This window comes from Schistocerca cancellata, chromosome 1 (genome assembly GCF_023864275.1).
Source record: "Schistocerca cancellata isolate TAMUIC-IGC-003103 chromosome 1, iqSchCanc2.1, whole genome shotgun sequence".
NCBI classification, from domain to species: domain Eukaryota; kingdom Metazoa; phylum Arthropoda; class Insecta; order Orthoptera; family Acrididae; genus Schistocerca; species Schistocerca cancellata.
Genome location: NC_064626.1, coordinates 379,064,941 through 379,083,130, shown reverse-complemented (window position 1 = coordinate 379,083,130; position 18,190 = coordinate 379,064,941). Strand labels below are relative to the sequence as shown.

The window sequence follows — 18,190 nt, the reverse complement described above, 5'->3', positions numbered from 1 at the left end:
ACTGGTAGCATGCCGCGAGAGCGTGGACGTGAACCGTATGTGCAGTTGACGGACTTTGAGCGAGTGCGTATAGTGGGCATGCGGGAGGCCGGGTGGACGTACCGCCGAATTGCTCAACACGTGGGGCGTGAGGTCTCCACAGTACATCGATGTTGTCGCCAGTGGTCGGCGGAAGGTGCACGTGCCCGTCGACCTGGGACCGGACCGCAGCGACGGACGGATGCACGCCAAGACCGTAGGATCCTACGCAGTGCCGTAGGGGACCGCACCGCCACTTCCCAACAAATTAGCGACACTGTTGCTCCTGGGGTATCGGCGAGGACCATTCGCAACCGTCTCCATGAAGCTGGGCTACGGTCCCGCACACCGTTAGGCCGTCTTCCGCTCACGCCCCAACATCGTGCAGCCCGCCTCCAGTGGTGTCGCCACAGGCGTGAATGGAGGGACGAATGGAGACGTGTCGTCTTCAGCGATGAGAGTCGCTTCTGCCTTGGTGCCAATGATGGTCGTATGCGTGTTTGGCGCCGTGCAGGTGAGCGCCACAATCAGGACTGCATACGACCGAGGCACACAGGGCCAACACCCGGCATCATGGTGTGGGGAGCGATCTCCTACACTGGCCGTACACCACTGGTGATCGTCGAGGGGACACTGAATAGTGCACGGTACATCCAAACCGTCATCGAACCCATCGTTCTACCATTCCTAGACCGGCAAGGCAACTTGCTGTTCCAACAGGACAATGCACGTCCGCATGTATCCCGTGCCACCCAACGTGCTCTAGAAGGTGTAAGTCAACTACCCTGGCCACCAAGATCTCCGGATCTGTCCCCCATTGAGCATGATTGGGACTGGATGAAGCGTCGTCTCACGCGGTCTGCACGTCCAGCACGAACGCTGGTCCAACTGAGGCGCCAGGTGGAAATGGCATGGCAAGCCGTTCCACAGGACTACATCCAGCATCTCTACGATCGTCTCCATGGGAGAATAGCAGCCTGCATTGCTGCGAAAGGTGGATATACACTGTACTAGTGCCGACATTGTGCATGCTCTGTTGCCTGTGTCTATGTGCCTGTGGTTCTGTCAATGTGATCATGTGATGTATCTGACCCCAGGAATGTGTCAATAAAGTTTCCCCTTCCTGGGACAATGAATTCACGGTGTTCTTATTTCAATTTCCAGGAGTGTATAATTGATCACTTTTGGCGGTTTGTAGCCATGGTCGCAATACCAGACCAACAGGCAAGTACGGTAGCACAAGCTTTTGTCAATAATTGGTTATTAAAGTTTGGGGTGTCTGATACCAAAGTTACGGATCAGGGAACGAACTTCATGACCGAATTAATGTCACAGTTGTGTCGTTTATAGAGAATTTAAAAAAGTCATGGATCAGTCCAATTCATCCGCAGGCGAATGGAAGAACGGAGCGAGTACATAGGACAATTTCGAATATGCTAAGTTATTATGTGAATGGAAACCATGATAACTGGGACATTTATCTTCCGTACGTGGTATCGAGTTATAACACTAAAATACATTCGGGGGTCGGAATGCCACCGTTCGAGTTGGTCTATGGAAGAAAGATGCCACGCCATTTGACGTTCTATGTCCGAAATCGGGAGCTAAAGGGGACGCAGTGAGGAAATTTGCACGAACAATACGGGAAGTCTGGAACAGGGCACAGAAGGCCAATACGAGAGTGTTGGAGAGGCAGGAGGAACCGAATAAGCGGTTGGGACCTTTACTACAGTACAGGGTAGGTCAATGGGTATTAATTACGAATCCATATACACCTAAGGGAAAGACGAAAAAATTCTTGACAAAGTACCACAGACCATACCAGGTCGTGGAGATGACTTCGCCCGTGAATGTTAAAGTGCGGCTGTCAAAAAAAATCCATTATCCACGTGAGAAAAGTAAAGCCTTTAAAGGAATGGTGGACGGATTACCTCACTTACAAGGAAGTGACCCGATTGCAGAGGCTAGGTAAGGCAAACTGAAGAAGGAGGTCTCAAGGGAAGGACAACAGTGGACGCATAATGTTCCGTATGCACTACGGTCACAGAGGGAGTAAATTATTGTGTGTGTCATATTGTATGGCATGTTTACATTTTGTATTTTTGTATCAAGAAATAATTTGCGTTTTGTTTGTTTGTGTGTGTGTGTGTGTGTGTGTGTGTGTGTGTGTGTGTGTTTCTCTCTTTCTTTTTCTCGCGTTTTGGTGAGTCCGATAATAGTTGCGTTTTTCTTGTTTTAGTTTTTTTGTCATTGTATGGGGGAGACTTTTTTTTTTGTTCAGAGAATTCGATAGGGGCAGAGAGAACTATCGGGAATTTTTGAGGATGTCGTAAAATGTTGTAGTAACTTGTAGTGGAAAGTGGTGGTACAGGCATGTTTCGATCCTTTTCTTCGCAGAGACGAGTGGTGATTTGCCCTAATCGACCAGTTTTTTCGGATAGTAGTACATGGGAAGTTGGATTGTTCCTGGGGATTACGAGTGGCTGAGATTGTGAGAAAGAGTGTTTATCGACACATTCCTACTTCCAGAAAGTAAGGAGGCATTGGTTATATTCGGTATTTACGCCGATATGAGTGATGGTCTCTTGTTACACCAATCAGAGAGCGGATAAAATAAGGAGGTTGCAACTGTGGGAGAGTTGAATAATTATAAATGGTACGGTTTGTGAGATTGTGGGGGAGGATTTCTGTCTTCCAGCATCACGTACAGATGAAACAGCTTTAATTTTGTCACAGGGAACGTTGTTTTATCCGGAAGGGGTTCTGGAGATATTATCAGTGCAGAATCTGACATATTTGAACCCCATGTTAAACCCAGAGTTTTTGGAAACTTTGCATTCCTTTATTAATCCACAGGAAGGATCTATCACGGTTAATAAAGTATTGGAACACGTTCCAACGTTACAACAGCATCGGAGCAATAGGATAACGACAGTGAGCATTTCAGCCACAGGGTGTGCCGTTTTTCTATTTTTCTTGAGTATAGCTTTGTGGAGAATGTGGGAACGTACACCAGTAGAGCAGGTGCCAACACATCAGTTGCCTACGACATGGGTAACCAATGTAAGCAATGTACAGGTGTAGAGTTAATGTTTTGATGTTCTCGTTAGTTTTAGTCTGTAGAATGTAAGTTTGCTGAACAAGATATGTTTACGCAGCCACAGGCCGCGTCTCTTTTATCTCGATTCGGGTCGAATCTTGTTGAAAGGAGGGAGTTGTGCTGCGCTAGTGTCAGTCCTAGTCGCGGGAAAGGGAAATTTTATCATATTCAATGAAGGCGCGATTGGGCGATGAAATCTGGGGCCGCTGGCAGAATGTCGTAACAGACGACAGCCAGCAGGCCTGGCAAGATAAACATGGCCAACGTGGCCGCACTAGAATACAAATACGCATTCCAACCATCAACTGCCAGCTGACCCCCAATTGATGGTTGGAGTGCTGACACCGTGGCTCACAGATAGTCTGCGTAAACCAGTTATGATGGGCTGCTGATGCGGTGTATATATGGGTCGTGTTAACCCTTCAGTATCAACTACGGCCTGAAGATGGTGCACTGGTAGCTGCATAATAAATAAGATCATAAAGACATCTGTAGGCGTTTTATTTTCTTACCTATCTATGTGTCTGCTGTTCTTGTAGTCTAACAACTTTGAAAGGTAAGGCCTGCGTTAGAGGCCTCATTGATAAAACAGTTTTGATAAACAGCTTTCATGGGTTGATTACCCCATAGTTTGGCCCCTTTACTCCAAAAATCAACCAACCAAACAGCTTTCAAAAGGTAGTCTTTATTTTTATCATCTTGCACTTCAAACTCACGAGTTACATTATTTTTTCAACTATTCAGGAGGAAAAATCTGCTTTTGTAACTGCTCATTAATCTTAATTTTTGGACTCGATTGACATCTTTTAGCTTTTGACTGGCAGTAACGGTTCCATACTGTGATACACCCTATTACTGCTTCTTCGTAACCAAAGAGGTATGTAATCAAAGTAATAAGGCTGTCATGGAGGTGTTATAAGGGGAGTTCTCATGCCTTCACGAAGCTGAAGACGTCTGCCGTATTGGTTGCCTCAAATGTTAGCCTCTGGTGGAAGTGTTCTGATCAACAATGCTAGCTAGTGTCCTTTACGGGTGCATTAATCATTTTGATTATAATATAATGTGGAAAGGAATTACATTTCATTCGTAAGTAGAACCGTTCAAGTGATATTTTCCTTCACTACATGAATTTTGTTTGTAATGTTTACTTTCATTCAGCGGTTTTATTTCTGTCATTTGACTTTAAATTTCCTGTATGCTCAACTCGAAAAGATCAGAGTGAACGCTGCAAGGAGTAAAGATTGGAAACCGACCAAACATGGCAAAATGTGCCTTCACCATTTTCGGGAAGAAGACATAGACCGAATATCAGTTTCGTCAATCCGTATCAAGGAAAATACTGAATAACCAAAGTAGCCTTTTCATTTCATATTTCTTCTTGGTTACACAAAACGTTAAACAATAAGACAGTTATGTTAATGAGATCAAATGCATCGTTTTATTGTATCAAATATGCATGTAAGGTCAAAAAGCACTGTAACATACGTTATCTACGACTGTTAAGTGCACTCGACAGAAATTAAGAAGAAGATGCAATCATAAACAGTCTGCTCCTGTTTTGGGGCGTCTAATATGGCGGCGTCGGCTTAAAAGCAACGTACAGCGGAAGTCTATAGCGCCATCTCCCCTTATTTTACGAGGATCTCCATGGATGCCCTCAATAAAGCCCGGAATAAAAGAAGGTATTACCAACTCAGCGACGGTCGTCATTTCGGACCCAAGCGGCTACAGCAGTGCTGTGAACAGAACTGTTAAATTCTCATTTACGAGGAAGTGAACGTAACTATATTTGTGCGTGATATGCTAGTGCGTAAAGCAAATAATGAATTACAGTTTCTGCTGGTAATATAAAGCGAATAAAATGACAGTCTTTCGGAAATCTGTCATGGAAATCATGGAATTTTATTTTCCTCATTATATGTATAAAACTTTCTCGGACTTACTTTGATGATAAGTAATATATACTGTAGATATGATATATGCTCTAGATGTGATAATACATGCTCTAGGTTATATATAATGCGCCCCACAGTTTGAGAGAGAAATTTGGGATTGCTGACTATTTAAAGACAAGTTCATACTTCTGTTCACTTGTTTCTCTTATTTTTCCAGATAACATCTCTTTTTACATTCTAAAAACATAACTAGCGAAAAACTACTGGAAATTATCGTATATTATCTGCCTGTTGACAACCTTATGAAACAACCTTACCGCATTTCTCACACCAATACTTTTACTGCAACATTTTTCAGTTGCGTCCATCTCTGCCTGGAGTTATATTTTCTCAAGAGGATATACAGTCTTTTGTCAAAAATACATGTACACTTTTCTCAGTGACAGTGTAACGAGACGAAATACTACGGGGAAGTTTTTTCACTGCTTTATACCTGTATGCATCTGCCTCCAGTACTTGAAACAACTTAGATTCGAAAATATATTTTTCATTGACGCGAAAATTTTTTCTCCCATTTGAATAATATTTAACGCTGCTTCCGATACACACTGTAAACTGTCGTCGGTCATGTAATTTTGATTTCGATTAATCAACGAACACTCTCTCATTCGGACTGTTCACTTGCTGAAAGTGTTACCTGGTACACATCACGTAACAAGTATTCATACTTAATGTGTTTAAGCGATTTCCCAGTTAGATAATTAAGCCACTGTTATTGCTTGTGTGGAACCTCATCTACGTCGCTTGTGTCTAAATTTAGGGTTACAGGCATTGTTGTTGCTTTGTGGTCCATCATAAGTACACATGTGTTCTAAGTAGTCGATGAGGAACCAAGCATTTTCTGTCTGATAATTGCCATGGCGACTGATACGAAAATACTGTAGCACAGCAATAAACCTCAGAGTTATCGTAAAACTGAAGGAATCTGGAACTGGATTATGTGCTCAAATCACGCCGAAAGGTTTCTTCCAGAGCATCTTATGTAAGCCTGCATAATAAAAAACAATGCAAAATGGTTCAAATGGCTCTGAGCACTATGGGACTTAACTTCTGAGGTCATCAGTCCCCTAGAACTTAGAACTACTTAAACCTAACTAACCTAAGGACATCACACACATCCATGCCCGAGGCAGGATTCGAACCTGCGACCGTTGCGGTCGCGCGGTTCCGGACTGAAGCGCCTAGAACTGCTCGGCCACACTGGCCGGCAAAAAACAATGCAAAACCCTTTCATTCAAAAGTTAATTCCGATTGTTGATTGGTATGTTTGTTGCCAGAACTACTCCAGTACTGTTTTCGAGGTACCTCTTTCCGAAATTTTTAAGTTCTCAAACAACATACTAACACCCATGGGGAACTGCAGAGTAGCATCGTGTTTGCCTTTAACAGCTGTACACGTAGTAGATTTTCTATTTCTCCAGGACATTAATTTAAACCACCGGAAAATTATGCCTATAATGTATGCAGTTGAGATGGCAGAACCTAGAAGTACCTGTTGTTCCTCTGCATAATTAAACTGTTACTGAAGCACTGTGATTTAAAAGAACTTAAGTAGCACCAGTTTTCATGTGCTGGCATAAGCTGTCGCCAGCACACTGGTCGGCAAAGATGTAGCAAGAAGATCGATAGTAGGCACTGCGTCAAGCGTGCCTATCAGGAGAGAGGCCACAGATACACTGACAAGAAACAGGCCGCCAACGCCCTCTTGATCACAAGTACTTAGATCTCCCCCACTGACCAGAAGGTTCAGTCTCAGTTACTAGCCCAGTCTCAGTCAGTCCCAGTCACCAACACAGTCGCTCAGTCACTAGCTCAGTCACTGATGCACCAACTCGAACTCCAGTTTGGCGTCTGTCATTCATCGCATAGCGGGACTTGTGCTCCACCAGCAGTGAGGCTAATGTAGACTGTTATGAAAGAACTTGTACCATAACACATGGACTCTACCAAAGATAAGTAGCTTCCTGATCATGTAAATAAAGAACACTGTTAACCCATGTGTGCAGCTGTGTTGAAGAAAGAGGATACCGGCCACCAAACAACATCCTCTCCCTTGATCCCTTTGGTACAAGACTCTACAGTGGCGACGAGAACATTACAGATCATTTAAACGCAAAGCGCTGATCTTGTTACATTTCCTCGTAGATTCCAAGAACTGTCCTTTTTTTCTCTTTGTCAAAAGCATACAGATTTACAACAGACTCAATGGAGACAATTGTAAGTGCTAATTATTGTCATCAACGACTTGTTTGGGAAGCATAATATGCTTGGAAATTGTTAAATGGATTCCCAGATTCTTCAGCGTAAGGGCTATGTCTCGAACAAAATACAGCACCATTCTTCCTATTCATCTCAAATTGATCAGGTGTAAAATCAAAGTAAGAAATGAAAATATATTAAAATGTAATATGATGCAGAAAAGAAAAACTTAAGAAGACAGTATCCGATGACACCTCCTGTGGCTGTTTCCTCGTGCAGCCCTTATCGGCATATAGCGTCCTACGTCAGATAGCTATAATTTTACTGACAATACCAACTTTATGTCAGTTCCAATGTATTTAATTTTATAGGGTTTAAATATTATCTTCTTATGAAGTATTTTGTATGACTAGAGTATTTTGCTCTTAAATCTGTTCATCTGTTCAAAAAATGGTTCAAATGGCTCTAAGAATTATGGGACTTAACAGCTGAGGTCATCAGTCCCCTAAACTTAGAACTACTTAAACCTAAGGACATCACACACATCCATGCCCGAGGCAGGATTCGAACCTGCAACCGTAGCAGCCGCGTGATTCCGAACTGAAGTGCCTAGAACCGTTCGGCCACCGCTTTTCATCTGTTACTACATGTAGTTATTTAGATTTTCTGATGAAGACACCCACAGTCAGTATCGAAACTAAGTTAAAGTAAAAACAACCGGTTGGCTGTGTTACATACGTCACAGACAGTGGGATTAAGAGAAGAAAATAGGAAGGAAAAGAAATGGTTTGAAAGGGGATAGCACTTGCGAACCTTACATTTTCTGGCCAGCACACTATCAACAACACTAAAACTGCTGACACGTTATAAGTGCTATGCAATGGAATATAAAAATTCACTCTTAAGTAATCCACAATGAGAGAAATATTTCTTTATGTCGCATAGTCCAGCAGGCTAGTATGGAAATATATGTTTTCTTTCAATTCCATGTACTCATATTTTAAATCTTACCACAGTACTTTCACCTTGTGGAACTCGAAAAACCTGCTGCCATCCTCTGCCTTCGAATAGCAGTTTATTGCACAGCACTGCGTCGTTTTTCGTCACAGGAATGTTGACACCTTTTTAAAGCTCTTAATTTAATATAAAATAAGCCTCTGTGTTTCACACACCCCTATATACTAAGATAACTGCTAATTAGGTCAATTCTTCCACTTACTCTCATGTACTACTTGGGTCCAAAATGGCTGACTTTCAATTTATTAATGGCACCGGTCAGTTGTCGGCAATCTGTACATAAAAGTTAGTCGCTACTTTTTTTGGCTTTATTCAGGGCTTTGGCTCGTCACTGTCTTTATTCAGAGACTTTGCCACTCGATACGTTACCGTGCTCTGGGTGGTTGCAACAAACAACACACGTCGCACGTCGGCGCACCCAGCATTGAAGTTGGGTTGATGGGATAGATGCTGCAATATCATATGTTTCTGTGATCGAAATATACTGGTTACTTAAAAGTGATTCTGTTGATTGATAAATCATCTCCAGTGTATGTTCGGTATACAATTGTACTAGTCGTGTATGTAACTGTCGTATTTACCAAATTTTTGTAGTCTACAGGTATACTTTATTCTTGTTGGCTTTAGAACGAAAATATTAGACCGCGAGCAGGTATTTATTGTTTAACAAATTGCACAATTACAATAAACAATTTTTAACCGTAATAAAACGATTCTTGGAAGTCTGAGACTGTAAAAAAATGGTTCTGCTTGTTGCACAGTAACATTTGATTTTGATCAATGACAGTAGCTGGTATTCGTCATATTCGTGGTGTCTTGCAGGATCCTGAATCATGAAGCAGGCCACACAAATGCATGAATATTGCAGCTACTTGAATCAATTTTAGGCGTTCTAGTAATTGCTGTTTTCTGAGAAACAAAAACTTCAACTCAGTACTGTGGCGTACCGGTATTGTTTGGAGGGGAGAGGAGAGGACGGGGGAGAGGGTGGGGGAGGCAGATGCCAAGAGCACAAACCTTTAGGGGCGCAAAATGTTGTTAAGATATAATTTTTATCATAAAATAAAATCAGATATTTCAGGACATGCAGACAGTCTGTATCGTAATTTATGTCCTATGTTAGGGCTTTTTCAACAATTATTATTTGACATGTTCGGTCGTGGAGGTACGGGTCGTGCCCGCCCTCGAAGAGGCGATTCATGACATTTCCGATCGTTAAGAGTGGCCCGCTTTCGCTCGCAGCGCATGTGCAAAACAAATTACACTACTGGCCATTAAAATTGCTACCCCAAGGAGAAATGCAGATGATAAACGAGTATTCATTGGACAAATATATTATACTAGAACTGACATGTGATTACATTTTCACGCAATTTGGGTGCGTAGGTACTGAGAAATCAGTATCCAGAACAACCACCTCTGGTCGTAATAACGGCCTTGATAAGCCTGGGCATTGAGTCAAACAGAGCTTGGATGACCTGTACGGGTACAGCTGCCCATGCAGCTTCAACACGATACCACAGTTCATCAAGAGTAGTGACTGGCGTATTGTGACGAGCCAGTTGCTTGGCCATCATTGACCAGACGTTTTCAATTGGTGAGAGATCTGGAGAATGTGCTGGCCAGGGCAGCAGTCGAACATTTTCTGTATCCGGAAAGGCCCGTACAGGACCTGCAACATGCGGTCGTGCATTATCCTGCTGAAATGTAGGGTTTCGCAGGAATCGAATGAAGGGTAGAGCCACGGGTCGTAACACATCTGAAATGTAATGTCCACAGTTCAAAGTGCTGTCAATGCGAACAAGAGGTGACCGAGACGTGTAAGCAATGGCACCCCATACCATCACGCAGGGTGATACGCCAATGTGGCGATGACGAATACACGCTTCCAATGTGCGTTCACCGCGATGTCGCCAAACACGGATGCGACCATCATGATGCTGTAAACAGAACCTGGATTCATCCGAAAAAATGACGTTTAGCCATTCGTGCACCCAGGTTCGTCGTTGAGTACACCATCGCAGGCGTTCCTATCTGTGATGCAGCGTCAAGGGTAACCGCAGCCTGGTCTCCGAGGTGATAGTCCATGCTGCTGCAAACGTCGTCGAACTGTTCGTGCAGATGGTTGTTGTCTTGCAAACGTCCCCATCTGTTGACTCAGGGATCGAGACGTGGCTGCACGATCCGTTACAGCCATGCGGATAAGATGCCTGTCATCTCGACTGCTAGTGATACGAGGCCGTTGGGATCCAGCACGTCGTTCCGTATTGCCCTCCTGAATCCACCGATTCCATATTCTGCTAACAGTAATTGCATATCTACCAACGCGAGCAGTAATGTCGCGATACGATAAACCGCAGTCGCGATAGGCTACAATCCGACCTTTATCAAACTCGGAAACGTGATGGTACGCATTTCTCCTCCTTACACGAGGCATCACAATAACGTTTCACCAGGCAACGCCGGTCAACTACTGTTTGTGTATGAGAAATCGATTGGAAACTCTCCTCATGTCAGCACGTTGAAGGTGTCGCCACCGGCGCCAACCTTGTGTGAATGCTCTGAAAAGCTAATCATTTGCAGATCACAGCATCTTCTTCCTGTCGGTTAAATTTCGCGTCTGTAGCACGTCATCTCCGTGGTGTAGCAATTTTAATGGCCAGTAGTGTACTTCACAACAACTCCATTGTTGCTTTTGTTCACAAATAAAAGTTTCCCTAGTAGCCTACTCTGGAGATGATTTAGCAATCAAGAAAATCACTTTTAAGATAACCAGTATGATCTCAGAAACATATGATATTGCAACATCTATCAGGACTGAAAAGATATCAGAAGAAAAGTATTCTTTAGATACAATGCACAGGCACATATTAAAAGTGCTGCTGTTCCAAAAGTAGCTTCAGCGAGTTTCCCACAGGAAACGTTATTACTGAGGTTGGTCTTAAACCTTGCATACATAATGGTTTTTTTAACTTATAATTTATTAGTTTTTGCAAGTAATGTAAAACACTTTTTTGTATTGACCATTTCAACATCTGTTAAGGGACAAATAATATTTTTTGCATTCAACGTAGAACAGACAATCTAAAGAAATAAGCTCTTTTAATAACTTCGCTTATGTCTTGATCACACTTTTATTTTTCATGAACCTTACGCGATTCTACTTTCCGCCATTTTCGAAGGCTACAAAAATACAACATAAAACGTATCAGACGATATGAAAATATGATACATTTCACCGTTGATAAGAGACATGTTACAACTGGAATGTGGTTTCCCAGCTTACTTTTGCTATGTCTGTTATATAAAGGCATTAGGTACATTGTATCACGTCAACATTCTCGAGGACGAAACAAGTGCAAACTGCTACCAAGTGAAAATTTTGGAAACCAATTGAAGTAGACCGCCAGGCGGTGCTGGTGCGTAGCACACGCTGCAGTTTTGCTTCTGTTTGTAATCACAGTTTTCATCGTTAAAACGTATAAAACAATTTTATTACTCAATATGTCAGTTAATTACAATGTTTTACGAAAGATATTAGTTTACAAATCTGATGAAATTATTTTTGTATGACTGACACAGCAATGGTAAGATTCAATGTATCTAATGTTTTTATACACTCCTGGAAATGGAAAAAAGAACACATTGACACCGGTGTGTCAGACCCACCATACTTGCTCCGGACACTGCGAGAGGGCTGTACAAGCAATGATCACACGCACGGCACAGCGGACACACCAGGAACCGCGGTGTTGGCCGTCGAATGGCGCTAGCTGCGTAGCATTTGTGCACCGCCGCCGTCAGTGTCAGCCAGTTTGCCGTGGCATACGGAGCTCCATCGCAGTCTTTAACACTGGTAGCATGCCGCGACAGCGTGGACGTGAACCGTATGTGCAGTTGACGGACTTTGAGCGAGGGCGTATAGTGGGCATGCGGGAGGCCGGGTGGACGTACCGCCGAATTGCTCAACACGTGGGGCGTGAGGTCTCCACAGTACATCGATGTTGTCGCCAGTGGTCGGCGGAAGGTGCACGTGCCCGTCGACCTGGGACCGGACCGCAGCGACGCACGGATGCACGCCAAGGCCGTAGCATCCTACGCAGTGCCGTAGGGGACCGCACCGCCACTTCCCAGCAAATTAGGGACACTGTTGCTCCTGGGGTATCGGCGAGGACCATTCGCAACCGTCTCCATGAAGCTGGGCTACGGTCCCGCACACCGTTAGGCCGTCTTCCGCTCACGCCCCAACATCGTGCAGCCCGCCTCCAGTGGTGTCGCGACAGGCGTGAATGGAGGGACGAATGGAGACGTGTCGTCTTCAGCGATGAGAGTCGCTTCTGCCTTGGTGCCAATGATGGTCGTATGCGTGTTTGGCGCCGTGCAGGTGAGCGCCACAATCAGGACTGCATACGACCGAGGCACACAGGGCCAACACCCGGCATCATGGTGTGGGGAGCGATCTCCTACACTGGCCGTACACCACTGGTGATCGTCGAGGGGACACTGAATAGTGCACGGTACATCCAAACCGTCATCGAACCCATCGTTCTACCATTCCTAGACCGGCAAGGGAACTTGCTGTTCCAACAGGACAATGAACGTCCGCATGTCTCCCGTGCCACCCAACGTGCTCTAGAAGGTGTAAGTCAACTACCCTGGCCAGCAAGATCTCCGGATCTGTCCCCCATTGAGCATGTTTGGGACTGGATGAAGCGTCGTCTCACGCGGTCTGCACGTCCAGCACGAACGCTGGTCCAACTGAGGCGCCAGGTGGAAATGGCATGGCAAGCCGTTCCACAGGACTACATCCAGCATCTCTACGATCGTCTCCATGGGAGAATAGCAGCCTGCATTGCTGCGAAAGGTGGATATACACTGTACTAGTGCCGACATTGTGCATGCTCTGTTGCCTGTGTCTATGTGCCTGTGGTTCTGTCAGTGTGATCATGTGATGTATCTGACCCCAGGAATGTGTCAATAAAGTTTCCCCTTCCTGGGACAATGAATTCACGGTGTTCTTATTTCAATTTCCAGGAGTGTATGACTGACACAGGAATGGTAAGTTAGGAGACCACATTCTAGTTGTAACATTTCTCTTATCAACGGTGAAATGTATCATATTTTCATATTGTCTGATACCAGTTTACGTTTCATTTTTGTAGCCTTTGAAAATGACGGAAAGTCGAAAAGCATAAGCTTGATGAAAAATAAATGTGTTGTCAAGACACAGGTACAGTTAGTAAAAGTGCATCCAGATGACTGCGTCATCTTATAGCATTTCATGCAAATTGCAGAAATTAAACTCTGTTAGCGTGAAGTCAGTGTTCCTCCTAACAATGATTACTAGCTATCTACAGGTCTCGTTTGCCGTTCCTGTCCTGACTTGTACATTTATTTGTACCGCCACTTGTTGTAGCCTCGATTGCATTCGTGCCTTCAGTAGTGCCGCTATGTTGACTAAATGTTTCTACAGTGGTTACCTGTTAGCTGCTTTTAATTGTTAATTGTGTGCCATTACCGGAACAGACGAAGAACACGAGAGGAACAGCTTGCCAAACTAGCAGGAATTGTTGGCAGACTTATTGTGAAACCAGGTTAAGGCACCAGCTCTGTAAGTACATCAGAATTTACATATTCATATAATCCAGGATCCTCAAGTTGTAAACCCTCTACAGTAGAAACAGACAATTCTGCCTGAAAATGCTTCAACGTCTGCGCAGAAAATCACTAATTGCAGACTGATCTGAAAGTTTTCACTGATGTTGCGTAATTGTTGGGCAGAAAATGTAACCGAGAACTTGAAAAATGAATTTTTTAAGAGATGGACTTCTTTAACACAGCTACAGGATACTAAAACGTGGAAACAGCTTAATCCCAGAGTATTAGATCTTGAAAAAAGTTGTTGAAGCGTTTGAAAACTGAAAAGAGCTTGAAATATGACTACACAAATTTGAAACAATCGATGATGCTGTTCAGTTAGAACATCAAAGGTCATTTGAGAAATGGAAAGCTGTATTAACATGAATTCTTGATTCTGTATTCGCCAGACATTCCTTACCCTTGTGCGGTCACTCAAGATTTTTGTGAAAGTGATAACTGTGGAAATTTCCTTGAAACTTTCAAGCTGCTTCTCAAATAGGGCTGTTGGGAAAATATCAATGATATTTTTTTCAAAATATATGTATATCGGCCATATTCTTTCCACGGTATACCGATACCGAAACGGCAGTATCGAACGCCGATATTTTTATTTTATATTATCTTTTTTTCGCAATTTTCGCTGAACATTTGAAACTGTTCTTTTGAAATTATAGTAGAACATAATTTTACTTTCCCTGTGTGAAGGAGTGTTACTGCCTTTTGAGCTTTCATCACGTCCAGGCTTTCTCTTTGACTGTTTCAAGCAAGTATAAGTGGCACAAAGAATAACTTCAATTGCATTGAGAAGGAGGGGAGGGGGGGAAGGGGAGGAGGCGGATGGGTTGCGATGGGAGTGGAATAACAAGATTCCCGATGTGAAGAAACAGCACACCCATTTCGTTAAAAAAAATTAGTGGAATTAGTGTGTTATTTGTTCACATCAGCCTTTTTAAGAAACAGGTGCTGAAACGATGAACAAAAATCTAAATGTCGAGATTGGTCTCCGCTTTCGGCGGAGAAGTGTGACGGGAAATGCTGATGTAAATGGCGCTCAGCGTTACCAACGGAAACTGCAACGTTTATCTTCACCACGCAATTTTGATACTACAACTGCTATGTTGCTGGCGATGGCGTAAATGAAGAGACGGGGAAGTCGTCTATAGTGTTCCGGATACAAATCCTATATGTGACACGCAGTTGCCATTGTTAGCAAAAGTGGTTATCGCCAAGCGAGAATGTGCATCATTTTCTTTTCAGTTCTTGCTCTAAAGGGGGTAAGCAGGCTGCTAGCTTGTTGATGTACGCAATCTCCACCAGTCAATCGATACTCAAGTATACAGCTCTAAAACTGGCAGTATATTTACAATATGCAACCGCCATTTATTTTATTTTATTTTATTTTATTTTTTTTTTTTTTTTTTGCCAGTACGTCGATATTTTTTCCGTCGATATAGCGATAATTTTTGTCGATAACTCGAGGGCCCATAATGATATTCCTAAATTATCAACATATCGAATTCCCGATATTTTTAAAAACATCAACAGTCCTATTACCAAATATGACCCATTTGCTCATCACCTTTACAAAGTCAGCAAATAGATGGCTAAGTTGTGCCATATCTTTCTCCACAAAGCCAAAATCAATGCATCAAACTTCGTGGTGATCATGTCAGAATAGTAATATGTTAGTCCGCCTCCGTATCGCAGCTGTAGCGTTACCGCCTACCATACACGGGGTCCGGGGTTCGTTTGCGGGTAGGTGACTAGGTGTTGTGTGTTCTTCATCATCATTTTCATCATCATTGATACGCATGTCGCCGAAGTGGCGTCAGTTAAAAAAACTTGCAATACGGCAGCCGAACCCCGAAGGCGATATCCCGGACAATAAATGACATACGATCATTTCATTTCAGTGATATTTAAGAAAATTTCTAAGACTAAATATTTCTCGATAATGTCTGGTAGTACACCACATATGTAGCATACCGATCAAATTTCTCCTGTAATTCGTTGTGTAAGTATTGAAGGTTCAGAAGTCACAGTAGATCATTTAGTGAAATTAGACAGCAGTTTTGTGACAATTTGCAAGGAAATGGTCTAAAACTGGAATGCTTCTGTGGCCAAGGTTATGATAATGCTGTGACTATGACTGGACATATTAATGGTGTACAGAGACTATTTTGGATACAAACCTCAAAGCAGTGTTTGTGCCATGTAGCAATCACTCTCTTATTCTTGCCGGAGTACATGCGGCTACTGCTGGAACAAAACTGGTAACTTTTTTTGGCTCCCTGCAGGATGTGTACAAATTTTTTTCTTGCTCGACACGCAGGTGGGATGTTCTTAACCAACATGTTCCAATTAAAGTCAAGCGATTCTGTTACAAAATAAGGAATTCAAAGCCTGAATCTGTACATATGATTGCTTTGGAAGTCTTGGGGGATGGATCGGAAGCAAAGGACATGGAGGCAGTTTCTTTGTTTGCATTATGACCTATTCTTTCTTTGCATTCCTTTATTTTTGGTGCCCAGTACTTACTGGAGCGAATGATGCGCAGACATACCTACAACAATGAGGACTTGGACTCAACACGTTCAAAAACAAAGTACTGACTCTACTTTGTGGGGCAAAGAGAGATTCTCTAGCCGCAAAATCGGATGAGGGAGCCATGGAAATATGCAGTATATTTTATATTTCAACACGAAGAAGAATGAGAAGACGAAAGAAAATGTGTGGTGAGAAAAGTATCGACTCAAATTTAATACAGGAAACTCGTCGGGATGTGCGTGAGGCTGTAGATAAGCTAATATGAGAATTAAGAAAAGACTACGTTTCCAGTTAATACACTTCATGAACTATTATCCTTCCTTCGAATTCAAATGCTCCTCTACGCAGAAAACGGTGAATTCATTGTTACAAACGTTCAGCATTTATGAGAAAAATATTCCAAATTGAATGCTACAGCTATGATTGCTGAATTACATCGTGTAAGACACCAAATTTCTCTACTTAAAGAAGTTCATCCAAAAGAGAACATTTCTGAATACACAACTTTAGAATTATTAATCTGGATAAGAAATTAGGAGATTAAAAGTAGTTTAATTACCACTGTTGTGGCACTAAGAATGTTTTTTTTACTATACTATGTCAAATGCTACTTTCAGAAGAAGTTTTCTCCCAAATTAAAGCTGATAATGACCCATCAGAGATCGACTATGAGCCAGGAAAGGTTAAGTAACGATGCAATTTTATCAATTTAAAGAAAAATAAATATAAATTTTAACCATGTGAGAGGACAGTTTACAAGACCAAAATCTGGAAGATTTTAAATAAAAGCATTTTATACACTGACATGTCTAATATTTGTTTTCTGTTTCCCTACTTGGGTAGACTTGTGTTGGTACATGTAAATTGTTACAGTTTCGAAGTCCACATCAGTGTCTTGAGAGGAGTAATGTGATTTACAATTATAATTGTGGGTTCAGATAAAAAAAATATTTTTAGAACTTGGATTTGCAACAGGTTATGAGAGGGTGTAATATTTTAAATTTCTCCAGGCGCTCAAACTCCACGGTATGCCATTGAGTCAGTATGACATAAAACAGGATAGCTCTGTCTTCCATTACAAGCGCTCAAAGGAACAAGAAAACATAACGCTAGAACAAAAAAGCATTGCCTACATATTTAGAATCATTCTCAAAAGAAATGACAATTGAGTCATGTCTAGTGTTTAATTGCATCCGCTACATTGTCTTTTCTCTATAATTATAGCTCTTTCATAAATATGTAACACAGAACTTCTCAGTGTTAAGTTCGCTTCTAGTCGGAGCCATAATAACTATAAGCAGAGGTTATAACGAAAATCGCAATTATCTGTACGGAAAGATACCTGGTAATCACAAAAATCCGGGTGAATATTTCGTCCATAAGCTACGGCGTTATGAGGGCAGCGGTTGTTGATCAATACAAATAAAACAGTTTCTGCATCAGTCACTTGTTTATTTTGCTATTCGCGTTTCTATGGTTCACACCATTATCTTCAAGTGGAGAATTGTTTATTTGCATGGCTGGTGAAGGTAAAGAGTACAGACGTCCTTTCACAGTTGCAGACCAAGGACAGTGTAGGTCATTTTGCGTCTTTTGCTAATGCAAATAAAGTAGCTACACAAATGTATATATGCTTTTTTTATGTGATTGTGCTACAGCACTGGATACTAAAGTATTGATTAAAAATTAAAAATTATGTACATAAATTTGTTTT

General features: G+C 42.4%; 1 protein-coding gene across 2 annotated transcripts in view; it reads right to left on the bottom strand.

Moving 5' to 3' along the window:
* Positions 1–18,190, bottom strand: part of LOC126175002 (CLIP domain-containing serine protease 14D-like) — a 241,053-nt gene that overhangs the window by 221,940 nt on the left and 923 nt on the right. The window lies entirely within an intron of this gene.